The sequence below is a fragment of the Lycium barbarum genome, chromosome 2 (genome assembly GCF_019175385.1).
Source record: "Lycium barbarum isolate Lr01 chromosome 2, ASM1917538v2, whole genome shotgun sequence".
NCBI classification, from domain to species: domain Eukaryota; kingdom Viridiplantae; phylum Streptophyta; class Magnoliopsida; order Solanales; family Solanaceae; genus Lycium; species Lycium barbarum.
Window position 1 is genome coordinate 9,596,483 of NC_083338.1, and position 12,276 is coordinate 9,608,758.

Here is a 12,276-nt window from a genome sequence, read left to right on the forward strand (position 1 = left end):
CCTTCCCACTTGAAATAGAAAAATAGAAGTATATTATTTTAGTAAGATCAATAATTAATTGATTAAGTACTCGCTCCGGATAAAAAAGAGTGTCCACTTAGCAATTTTGTACATTTCTAAATAAAACACTAATTTTTAGACAAAATAAGTAATTTGATTAAAATGGTATTGAAATTTGTTCACTTAACACTTAATAAGGGTAGATCGAACTAATCCATTGACACAAATAGTTCATGGTAGAAAATTAAGTTATTTGGGCCCTGGAGGACTGACAGGGCGCACTGCTAGTTTTCGGATACAGGTAAATCTGAAAAAGTAAGATTAATTCTTTTTTTATTTGATAAGTAAACACTCTTTTTAAATTAAAAAATAAAAAGTAAGTGAACATTTTTTTTTGATCCGGATAGAATATTAAATTAGCAAAAAAGAATAGAGGGCAGACTTTAGCTTATGATTTGAGAATGACATTAACCTACCACCCTCTGTCACCTTTCATGTGTCACTGCCCAACACTTTCTATATAAACACCACTCCCCTCTCCTTTCTCTTCAAACAAACAACTCTCCTATGTTGACTTTTTATCTCTCTCATTACAACAAAACAAATACTACTTACTACTATTACTACTACTTCTCCAATTCACAAAAACCAAAGTTCAAATTCAAAAAAAAACTTTCTAAACATCAAATAAGGTGTCCCTTGTGTAATCTTGGAAAGAGCTGATTGTATTGCATCATTATGGCAAAAAAGGACTTATGATAGTTTGAAACTTCACCTTCCTAAACAATTCTGTCAATTACCCAAATTCCCATTTCCAGAACACTACCCTGAGTACCCTACAAAAAGAAAATTCAATGAACGCCTTGAATCTTATGCCAAGCACTTTGACATTAACCCACAGTTCAATGAGTGTGTCTAATCTGCTAAGTACGATGAAGCTTGTCGATTGTGTGACCATCTTGTCTAAAAGCTGAGTATAGTATTAATTACTTACCGAGCTACGACAAACCATTTGATGGTTGAGCATCATGGTTACAAAGATCAAGTGAAACTTCCATGCCTGAATTTCCACAACCAACAACAAGAACTCTCATTCTTTTAAATTTCTCACCAGACTTGTATTCACAAGCATGAATAACTTCACCACCAAATTCTTTAAGTCCATCAATTTTAGGCACGACTCTTTCAGCATTTTTACTCGTGGCAACAACGAGCCACTGGCAAATGTACTCAACTTCAGCGCCATTTGCTGAAACAGTTTTCACCCTCCATAATTGACAAGCTTCGTCGAACCAGAAAATTGTCTCAGCAAATGGCTCTAAGCTGAGTACACTTGCCAGTGGCTTGTTGTTGCCACTGGGAAAAATGCTGAAAGAGTCGTGCCTGAAATTGATGGACTTAAGGAATTTGGTAGTGAAGTTATTCATGCTTGTGAATAAAAGTCTGGTGAGAAATTTAAGGGAAAGAAAGTTCTTGTTGTTGGTTGTGGAAATTCTGGCACGGAAGTTTCACTTGATCTTTGTAACCATGATGCTTAACCATCAAATGGTCTGTCGTAGCTCGGTAAGTAATTAATACTATACTCAACTTTTGAACAAGATGATCACACATTTCGACAAAGTTTAGATTCTCTAATATAGTTTTTCCTCTGGGTTTTTGTTTATTCAGGTTCATGTTTTGCCCAGAGAGATTTTTGGGAAATCAACTTTTGAGCTGGCTATGTTGTTGATGGCATGGTTACCACTTTGGCTACTTGACAAGATTTTGTTCATTTTGACATGGTTTATTCTTGGAAACAATGAAAAATGAGGACTAGAAAGGCCATCCGTTGGGCCACAACTAAAGAACAATCAAGGAAAACCTGTTATTGATATTGATAACCTCTTTCTTTCTAGGAGGAAAGGTTTTGTATCTCTATAAATTAAAGAATTCCTTTCATACAACAGAACATAATAGCATTCATAATGTAATTATTAAAAAGTTTTGTTTATGAGAGATTATTCTATCAAAAATTTTTATGCTTTTATATTGATTTTTTCATACGTAGATCAATTGACCATATTAGAATATAATTATGCCTCTTTTTTAATATATTTTTTTTATCGTTTGATTTATCGTTGTTCAAAGTTTTGCAATTATTAGCTTTCGCATGACGCTATGTTATTTCGATCCCAACTTAGAGAAAATCATATCCGGAAAAGTTAAGGTTGTCGCTGGAATCAAAAAATTTAATTGTGGCACCGTTAAACTTATCAATGGTTAAAGTCTTCTCTGTCTTTTGAATATTTATTACTCCTCACTCCACTCATTTGACTTACAAATTGTGCTTTACACAGCTTTCTACACTTCTGTTACAAGACTATCTGGTACTGTCTATTTTCTTCTTTAAAACTTGTCTTCTAATTTCTGTGATTGAATTTTTCCAGATTCACTGTTATGGTACTACTTATCCTTGAGTTGAGGCATAAGCAAATCCTTGCCTTTTCTCTTTTTCTTTACGAGGCGCAACATTGCTATACAACAATTAATATGTGTATTGTGGTAAAATATGAACTTCATTTACTATTTCTTAAAGGGAGTGTAAAGTCCACTGTATACAAGTAAAAATAAACGGAGGGAGCAATGACAGATTCAGGATTTTTAGTAAGGGTGTTTAAAAATATAAACACATGAAGACGTGAAGAGAGTTCAACATTTATTATATTTATAGGGTTGTTTGGTACGCGGACTAAATTATCCCGATATTATAATCCTGGACTAATTTATCCCATTTGAATGGTGGGATAAAATAATCCCAACTATGATGGGATAAGGTGGAATATCTCAGGATTAGTTTTGGGTTTTATTTATATTATTTGGCACAAGGTATAAAATTATCCTGGGATAAATTTATACTTTGTACCAAATAAAGTATAAAATTAATACCAAATTTAATACTGGGATATCCAACCTATCAAAAAAGAATTTTGACCTTGTATATACAGTGCAATTTTTCGACGAAGGGAATGGGATTAACCCCCAGCCCGTTACTGTCCAAGCCCCTGGGAGGGAGTGTTAATTTAGTATAAACATCGAATCCCGATAGGTAATTTCCAAAAAAACAAGATCTCATTCATCTTCCTATATCTTGGCCAGTTTAGAACCTGTTTGGATTGACTTATTTTAGATGTTTTTAAATTAAAATAACTTTTAAGCTAAAATTATAAAAATAAGTCAAAAATTATAATTAAAACTTTTAACTTATAACTTTTAGCTTATAAATCAAAAGCATAAAACCATCCACTTAAAAGAAAAGGGAAAAGATATCCAATAAAATTGTTTCTTTCTTGTCGGCTCAGACAAACATGGTGAGGTAATGTGAATATATATACTTGATATAAAAATGAAGGAGTTGACCAGTCAACGAAAAGTTTTGAAAGTTCTTTTTAAGAAAAAGGAGATGGAGGTTTGAGTTTGAAAGGAATATTATACATTGACTAATGGCTGGCTATTTCATCTCTTTGACTACCCATCAAAGATTAATTGCCAAAGAATCAAATACCACTACTTGAAATAGGAAAAAGAAAAACAGAAAACTAGGACCGTTTGGTCATGAGAGTTTTTCTTTTTTTAAAAAAAAAAAAAAACTTAAAATCTCGTTTTCACTTTTTTTACTTTTAATACATTCAAATAATCAAATATTTTTTGCAAAAACTATAATCAAACACAACTCTATCTTCAACTCCAACTTCAAAACTCCAAATAAAGTAAAAAATATTTGATTTTCATGGCCAAGCTACTAAGATGACGAATGATCTCTGTCTACAGATTACAATTATAAGTTAAATTTGTATACGGTAAAAAACCGGATACGGGTAAATCCGGGGCAACTATGGATCGGAGAGGGAAAAGGGGCGAGAGTTCGTACAAGGACATCACCTTCCCGGATAAGCACTTTGATCGCTGCCGAGTGGAAGCGCCATCTGACCCGGTCTCTAAGCCACCGAGGGTTCGGGATCTCTCCCCGGTGTCCGTGAGTCCGTTGGTCCGATGCGACCGTTGCTAGGACACGTCAGTGGTGTCACATCATGGTCAGCTGCCAACTGTGCGTGTGTCAGACGGCGCCGTCAGTCAAATCTCACCAAACCCGTGCAGGGGTTGTCCCCTTTTATTACTATTTTATTAAACCCACATTGGAGGAGGCCCATGGGCTCATTAGTATAAATAGAGTGCCCCCTCCTCCCTTAAGGGGGTTGATTCTTCTTTTACTTTCAAGATCATTTGTAACACAACATATATATATATACATCCGATTCTTGTTGAACCTCTTCAATCAACTCGTCATATGTATTTATGCTCCTTATTTGTGTATTAAAAAGCGTTCTTATCCAATCTTTGTAATCAATATTTAGGCCCAAGCACATATCCTATATCCACATACAAATTCAATTGGTTACCAAATCGGGGGTAAACAGTTTAGCGCCCACCGTGGGGCTAGGATAATAGTGGTCTTTGGCCTTAACTTCCACCACATTCATCGAAACCAAAAACTCCCTCTCCGTCTCTGTGAAAACGGTCCAAATGGCTGACGTCGAACAATCCGGTCATGTCAATAATGCCGAGATAGTGGCGGAAAACGAAGGGAGCGGACTGCGGGCATTGCCGAACCCCGCTGATCCGAACCCCGTTGATTCAAGGGAAGGACTTAACCGGCAAAACACCGTAGATCAAGAGAATGTCGTTCCGCCGGCAACCGATCCTCTAAACACTCACCATTCCGTTATGTTATCCCGGGATAGGGTCCGGAGAGAGCCAGACGCGCCAAACGACGGCGTTAGCTTGCGTTTGATCTTTGAAATGCTGCAGGAACAAAGGGCGGCAATCGCCGAGCAAGGGCTAGCGATTGCTCAACTGCAGAGCGGAAAGGGTGAAGCAGGGCCGGTAAAGTCAAAAGGTACGGTTGAAACCGGAAGAAACGGAGAACAAATGATCGAGAGCGACGGCTCCGGAGCCGGCTCCTCAACTGAGGTCCTAAAAATGCTCGAGACCTTGGCAAAACGGGTGGATTCGACCGAGAAGAGGGTCGAGACGTACAATTCTCGCGTGGACCAGATACCGGGGGCTCCACCTCTACTGAAAGGGCCGAATTCGAAGAGGTACATCCAAAGGCCTTTCCCGCCAAGTGCGGCCCCGAAACGGATCCCGAAGAGGTTCAAAATGCCCGACATACAGAAGTATGACGGCACCACAGACCCACACGAGCATGTGACCTCATATACTTGTGCCATAAAAGGCAATGATATGGAAGAAGATGAGATCGAGTCGGTGTTGTTAAATAAATTTGGGGAAACCCTGTCGAAGGGGGCACTGACGTGGTATGACCATTTACCCGAACATTCGATCACTTCTTTTGAAATGCTCGCTGATGCGTTCGTAAAGGCACATGCCGGTGCGATAAAGGTGCAAGCCCGTAAGGCTGATATCTTCCGGATAACCCAAAGGGACGATGAGCTGCTACGGGAATTCGTCACCCGGCTCCAGAGGGAACGGATGGAGCTCCCTTCGGTACCAGAAGAATGGGCCGCACAGGCCTTCACAAAAGGACTCAACATGCTAAGTTCGGTGGCCTCGGCCAAACTGAAAGAGAATTTGTTAGAATACGAGGCTGTAACTTGGGCCGACGTCCACAACAGGTATGAGTCGAAGATCCGGGTGGAGGATGATCAATTCGAGCTCCCTCCGGTAAGGACCAAAGTAAATAGAGGTTTCGAGGCACCGAGGAAGGGATATGAAGGCAAGTCCGAATCATTGAAAGAGAGGTTTCGGCCATATCCCTATACGGAGAAGCAAAATTTCAGGTCGGAAAAGGCAATAGAGAGTCCGAGCCATTTCTCGGGACCGGGCAGCAAGCGGGTTGAACGCCCGTCTAACAGTCGGGGACTCTCGTTTAGGAGCGACACCGGAAGCTCCGCCAGCAATAAAGTTTCTCTAAAAATTTCGGAGTACAACTTCAACGTTAGTACTTCGGGACTTGTCTCGGCTATTGGACGTATACCCGATGTAAGGTGGCCTAAACCATTGAGGACGGACCCGGGTCAGCGAGATCCAAGTGTAGTGTGTGAATATCACGGGACCCACGGTCATCGAACTGAAGATTGCCGCCAATTGAGAGAGGAGGTAGCCCGACTATTGAAAAATGGTCACCTCCGAGATCTGCTGAGCGAGCGGGCCAAAAATCACTATAAGGAAAGAGATTCTTATCAAATGCCCGAGCCTGTTGAACCCCAACATACGATCAACATGATAGTGGGGGGCACTGATGCCCCTCGAGGGCCGGTAATGAAACGGACAAAGATTTCTATTGTCCGTGAAAAGCGCACTTGAGATCATTCGACCGAGGGATCTATCGTCTTTAATGATGAAGACGCAGAGGGCATCATCCAACCCCACAATGATGCGTTGGTAATCTCTATACTGGTCTTTAAAACTAAGGTCAAACGCGTTTTGGTTGACCCGGGTAGGCCAACATTATCCGATGGAGGGTGGTTGAACAGATGGGACTGCTCGGTCAGATCGTACCAGTGGCCCGGGTGTTAAGTGGGTTCAATATGCAAGCGAAACCACGAAGGGGGAAATCTCACTGCCTGTAAATGTGGGTGGCACCATTCAGCAAACGGTGTTCTACGTGATCGAGGGTGACATGAAATATAATGCCCTATTGGGCAGACCTTGGATACATAACATGAGGGCCGTGCCTTCAACACTACACCAGCTGTTGAAGTTCCCCACGTCGGAGGGAGTGAAAACCATCCGAAGCGAGCAGCCCGCTGCAAGGGAAATGTTCGCAGTAGAGGAAGTGGCACATCGGCCCAAGGGGCCGGAAGAGAAATGTGCAATAGGAGGAGAAGTTCCCAAATAGCAATCAAAGTGCGCCGGGTTTAATCCGGTGCATGAAGAGGAAGATTACGAGGTACCCAGATCGTTCGTCATGCCGGATGACTCGGATGCAACCCAGTCGACAGTGGAGGAGCTGGAGCAGGTCATCCTGTTCGAATATCTCCCAAAAAGAAAGGTATACCTGGGCACGGGGCTCACCCCGGAGCTCAGGCGTCAATTAATTGAATTCCTCCGTGCTAATGCCGATTGCTTTGCATGGTCGCATATAGATATGACAGGTATATCACCAGACATAGCAACTCACAAGCTCAGCCTGGACGGGAGGTTTGCTCCGGTAAAGCAGAAAAAAAGGCCCATGGCGGAGGCTAAACACGCATTCGTGAAGGACGAGGTAACAAAACTTTTGAAAATAGGCTCCATACGGGAAGTGAAATACCCGGAGTGGCTGGCTAACGTTGTGGTAGTACCCAAAAAAGGTAACAAATTTTGAATGTGTGTTGATTTCAAAGATTTAAACAAGGCATGTCCGAAGGACTCGTTTCCGTTGCCCCACATCGATAGAATGATCGATGCAACGGCCGGGTACGAGATATTGAGTTTTCTCGACGCTTACTCCGGGTATAACCAGATCCGGATGTACCCGGAGGACCAAGAGAAAACATCCTTCATCACCCGGTACGGGACCTACTGTTATAATGTCATGCCTTTTGGATTAAAAAATGCCGGTGCAACTTACCAACGCCTAGTTAATGGAATGTTCGAAGAACAAATAGGGAAAACAATGGAAGTTTACGTTGACAATATGGTTATTAAGTCCCTGGAAACAGAGGACCATTTAAAGCATTTGCAGGAAACCTTTGATGTGCTTCGCAAATACAACATGAAGCTCAACCTGGAGAAGTGTGCCTTCGGTGTAAGATCTGGCAGATTCCTGGGTTTCATGGTGTCAAACCGAGGGATCGAAATCAACCCGGACAAGATCAAAGCCATCGAAGATATCGAGGTGGTGAACAACATAAAGGGGGTTCAGAGACTCACCGGGAGAATCGCAGCGCTAAGTCGCTTCATATCGAGATCCTCGGACAGGAGTCACCGGTTCTTCTCCTTGCTCAGGAAGAAGAACGATTTTGTCTGGACACCCGAGTGCCAAGAAGCTCTACAGGATTTGAAGAAATACTTGTCTAGCCCCCCTCTACTGCACACGCCAAAGGCGGGTGAGACACTATTTCTATATCTAGCTGTCTCCAAAGTGGCGGTAAGCGGCGTTTTGGTCCGAGAAGAATCAGGTACGCAATTCCCTATCTATTATGTGAGTAGAACATTGGGGGACGCGGAGACCCGTTACCCCCATTTGGAGAAGCTGGCATTAGCACTGGTGAGCGCCTCCCGAAAGCTTAAACCTTATTTTTAAAGCCATTCCGTATGTGTAGTGACTATTTATCCTTTGAAAAACATCATGCATAAACCAGAGTTGTCGGGTAGGCTAACGAAGTGGTCTGTAGAGGTTAGCGGTTACGACCTCGAATACAGACCCCGAACGGCCATCAAATCCCAAATCTTGGCCGATTTCGTAGCAGACTTCGCCCCGGCCATGGTCCCCGAGGTCGAAAAAGAATTCCTACTAACCTCAGGAAGGGCCACGGGCATTTGGTCTCTACATACGGACGGGGCATCGAACCTTAGAGGTTCCGGGCTTGGTATTGTCCTTAGGGCCCCGGCCGGTGATGTCATCCGACAGTCCATCAAAACTGCCAAATTGACTAACAATGAAGCCGAGTATGAGGCTATGATTGCAGGTTTGGAATTGGCTCGGAGCATGGGGCAGAAACTATCGAGGCAAAGTGCGACTCGCTTCTGGTCGCAAACCAGGTGAATGGCACATTTGAAGTCAAGGACGAACGGATGCAGAGGTACCTCGAGAAAACCCAAGTGGTGCTTCACCGATTTAAAAAATGGACCATGCAGCATATACCAAGAGAAAAGAACTGCGAGGCCGATGCATTAGCAAATTTGGGATCTGCGGTCGAAGGGGCCGGGTCAATGGTGCTACTATCAAACACGGCCATAGAAAGCGGACACGCCGAGGTATATTCAACAGGTTTGACTTGGGATTGGCGCAACAAATACATTTATTACTTGCGTGATGATAAGCTCCCAAGCGACCCAAAGGAGTCACGTTCATTACGAACAAAGGCAACCCGTTTTTGCTTAGTGGATGGCCAATTATACCGACGCTCTTTCCACGGACCTTTGGCTAAATGTTTGGGCCCTGGGGAAACGGAGTATGTGATGAGAGAAGTACATGAAGGAACCTGTGGCAACCACTCCGGTGCGGAAGCTCTGGTCCGAAAGCTTATCAGAGCCGGGTATTACTGGAATCAGATGGATGAAGACACGAGAAACTTTGTCCGAAAGTGTGACGGGTGTCAGAGGCATGCCCCGATGGTTCACCGGCCCGGGGAGTTGCTGCATTCGGTGGTCTCACCATGGCCGTTCATGAAGTGGGGGATGGACATCGTGGGCCCGTTACCCCGGGCACCAGGTAAGGCACGCTTTATCTTATTTATGACTGACTATTTTTCTAAGTGGGTCGAAGCACAGGCCTTTGAAAAAATCAGAGAAAAGGAGGTTATCGACTTCATTTGGGATCACATCGTCTGCCGTTTTGGCATTCCGACCGAAATAACTTGTGATAACGGTCCTCAGTTCGTGGGTAGCAAAGTCAACAGTTTTCTTGAAGGGTTGAAGATCAAGAAGATTGTGTCTACCCCATATCACCCATGTGCAAACGGACAAGCGGAATCCACAAACAAAACAATAATTCAAAACCTAAGGAAAAGGCTAGAAGCATCAAAGCATCATTGGAGAGAAGTATTACCCGAGGTGTTGTGGGCGTACCGAACCACGGCCAAGTCTAGCACGGGGGAGACCCCTTTCTCATTGGTGTACGGGGCCGAAGCCCTTATCCCCGTCGAGGTTGGCAAACCGACTCTCCGGTTCAGGTATACAACCGAGGAATTAAACGGGGAGGCCATGGCCGTAAGACTCGACCTCGCCGATAAGATGCGTGAAAGAACATTGGTCCGAATTGCGGCCCAAAAGCAGAGAACGGAAAGATACTACAATCGGAGAGCCAACTTTCGGCATTTTCGAGTTGGGGACTTGGTACTTCGAAAAGTTACTTTGCATACAAAGAACCCAAACGAGGGAAAGCTAGGACCGAACTGGGAAGGACCGTACAAGGTGGCCGGTGTAACGGGCAAAGGATCATACCAGCTGGAGTCCATGGATGGGCAATGCCTGCGCAACAACTGGAACATAGCCCACCTAAAAATATACTATTGCTAAGGTATGATCCTCTCATATATACCTTTTGATAACCATGCTGCCTTTTTTTACAGGAAATCGAGGGCGGCACAAAAATAGAATTTAGGACTGAAAGCACGTGTTGCACTCTTGTCCTTAGTGCGGTTTTGTCCCAAAATGGGTTTTCCGACGAGGTTTTTAACGAGGCAACAAGTACAACGTGCTACGCGACGAAGATAAAGGGCCAGAACTCGGGTATCCGAGGTTACATCTTCCGAGTGGGGGCTTAGTAACACTCACCCGACCTCGAAGCTCGGACAAGTGTTAAGGGGGCACAGTACCCACATCGGAGCATGAAACGATAAAGAAAAAAAAAACTCATCATTTGCCACGGCAAAAACAGAGGCCGGCCACTGGCCACCTCCTTCGATGTAAGGACCAAACGATCATAATGAATCGTGTCCCATTCAACATTTGCTACGGCAAAACTAAGGCCCGGCCACCGGCCATAGCCTCCGATGTAAGGACCAAACGATCATAATGAATCGTGTCCCATTTTTCATTTACTACAACAAGGCAGAAGAAATGAAAATTCTCATATGTACAAACGATCATAATGAATCGTGTCCCATTTAGTGTTTGCTACGGCAAAGATACAAGAAATGAAAATTCTCATATGTACAAACACTTGCAATACAGAAACCATTACAATGACCGTATTTTCGGCATTGCTCAATTAATACGCCCTGTACCGGACACTATGGCCGATATTAGACAAGGCCAATGAGGTCATCACAAACCGGCCATAAAAACGCCGGTCCTAGAGAAGCCCATATCATGGGCACGGAAAAGTCCGAAGCCCACAAAACATTTGGTAAGTTTCACGGGCAGAATTAATCAATGACTACGGATAATCTCTTCCGAAAAACGGACCAATAATTCAAGGTAAAATAAAAACAAGCACTCAAACGAAAACACAAGAGGGGTGCAACTTTCATATACGCAAAGGATACTTTTATAAAGAGTACATTTACATCAAAAGAGTACGTTTACATCAAAAAATCCTATGCTACTCGGCATGGCTAGAGGCAGAATGATCGGACTCGGTTCGTTCGGAATCATCCGAGTCGGACCCGAGGGCATGGTTTGCCTCCTCCTCCATCTCTTTGGCTTGGTTTATCAGGGCCGGAAGATCAGAGAATCCGCGATCGGCTTCTTCGAGGGTGAGTCGCCGAGACTTCCACTTCTCATACTCGGCGACAATGGCAGTATGAGCCTCGGCCGTTTCCACGCCTTTCCAGGCTTCCTCCAAATCGGCCTCAACTTTAGCCAACTTAGTCTCCAACTCGGACCGACCCGCCACTGCAATAGTCCTCATATGGACAGCAGCTTCTAGCTCGGCCTTAAGAACATCGTTGGCACTCACCGCCTCCTCTAGCTCAGCTTTTAAGCCCTCACTAATCCGAGACCGCTCCTCGGCTTTCTCTTCGAAAACTTTCATGCGTTCTTTATATAGAGCAGTATCTGATTCCAGTAGCCGGTTCCTCCCGGCTAAGCTCGCTGCATCGGCTTTCACCAAATCAAGTTCCCCCCGGAGTTGGGACACGGTGGTCTCCAGCTCATCCAGCCTCGACGAAAATTGAGCTTTGTCTCGGCTAAGACAAATCTTCTCAGCCTCGAGGCTTCGGTTATAATCAGTCATGGCGGCCAACTCATTTTTCAAACGACGATTTTCGTCCTTGGCTGCATCAAGCTCGGGACGAAGGTTGGCAAGAACGGCGGCCCGACCCAACTCTTCATCCTTCTCTCGGAGGAGATGCTTGTATTTCTCCGTTTCTTGGCCTTGGGCATCTAGCTGGCCTCGAAGATCATCCATCTCGTGTTGGGCACGAATGAAGGCTTCGTTTGCCAGTACTACACTCTGCAAAAAAAGCAAACATAAGGAATCAAACGAAATAAGCATAAGGTCTATTGATATACAAAGATGGCCGAGAGCCTTACCCGGTTGCCCGCGTGCATCCCTTCGTTCATAAGGCAGTGCCAGGTGACCCCGGTCATTTTTCGCTTGTCCAAGTCGGAGACGAGAGGACGCAA

At 44.0% G+C, this 12,276-nt stretch overlaps 1 pseudogene; it reads left to right on the top strand.

The window, feature by feature from the left end:
• Positions 1-2,026, top strand: part of LOC132628323 (probable indole-3-pyruvate monooxygenase YUCCA8) — a 3,117-nt pseudogene extending 1,091 nt beyond the window's left edge.
• Positions 2,027-12,276: the final 10,250 nt, after the last annotated feature.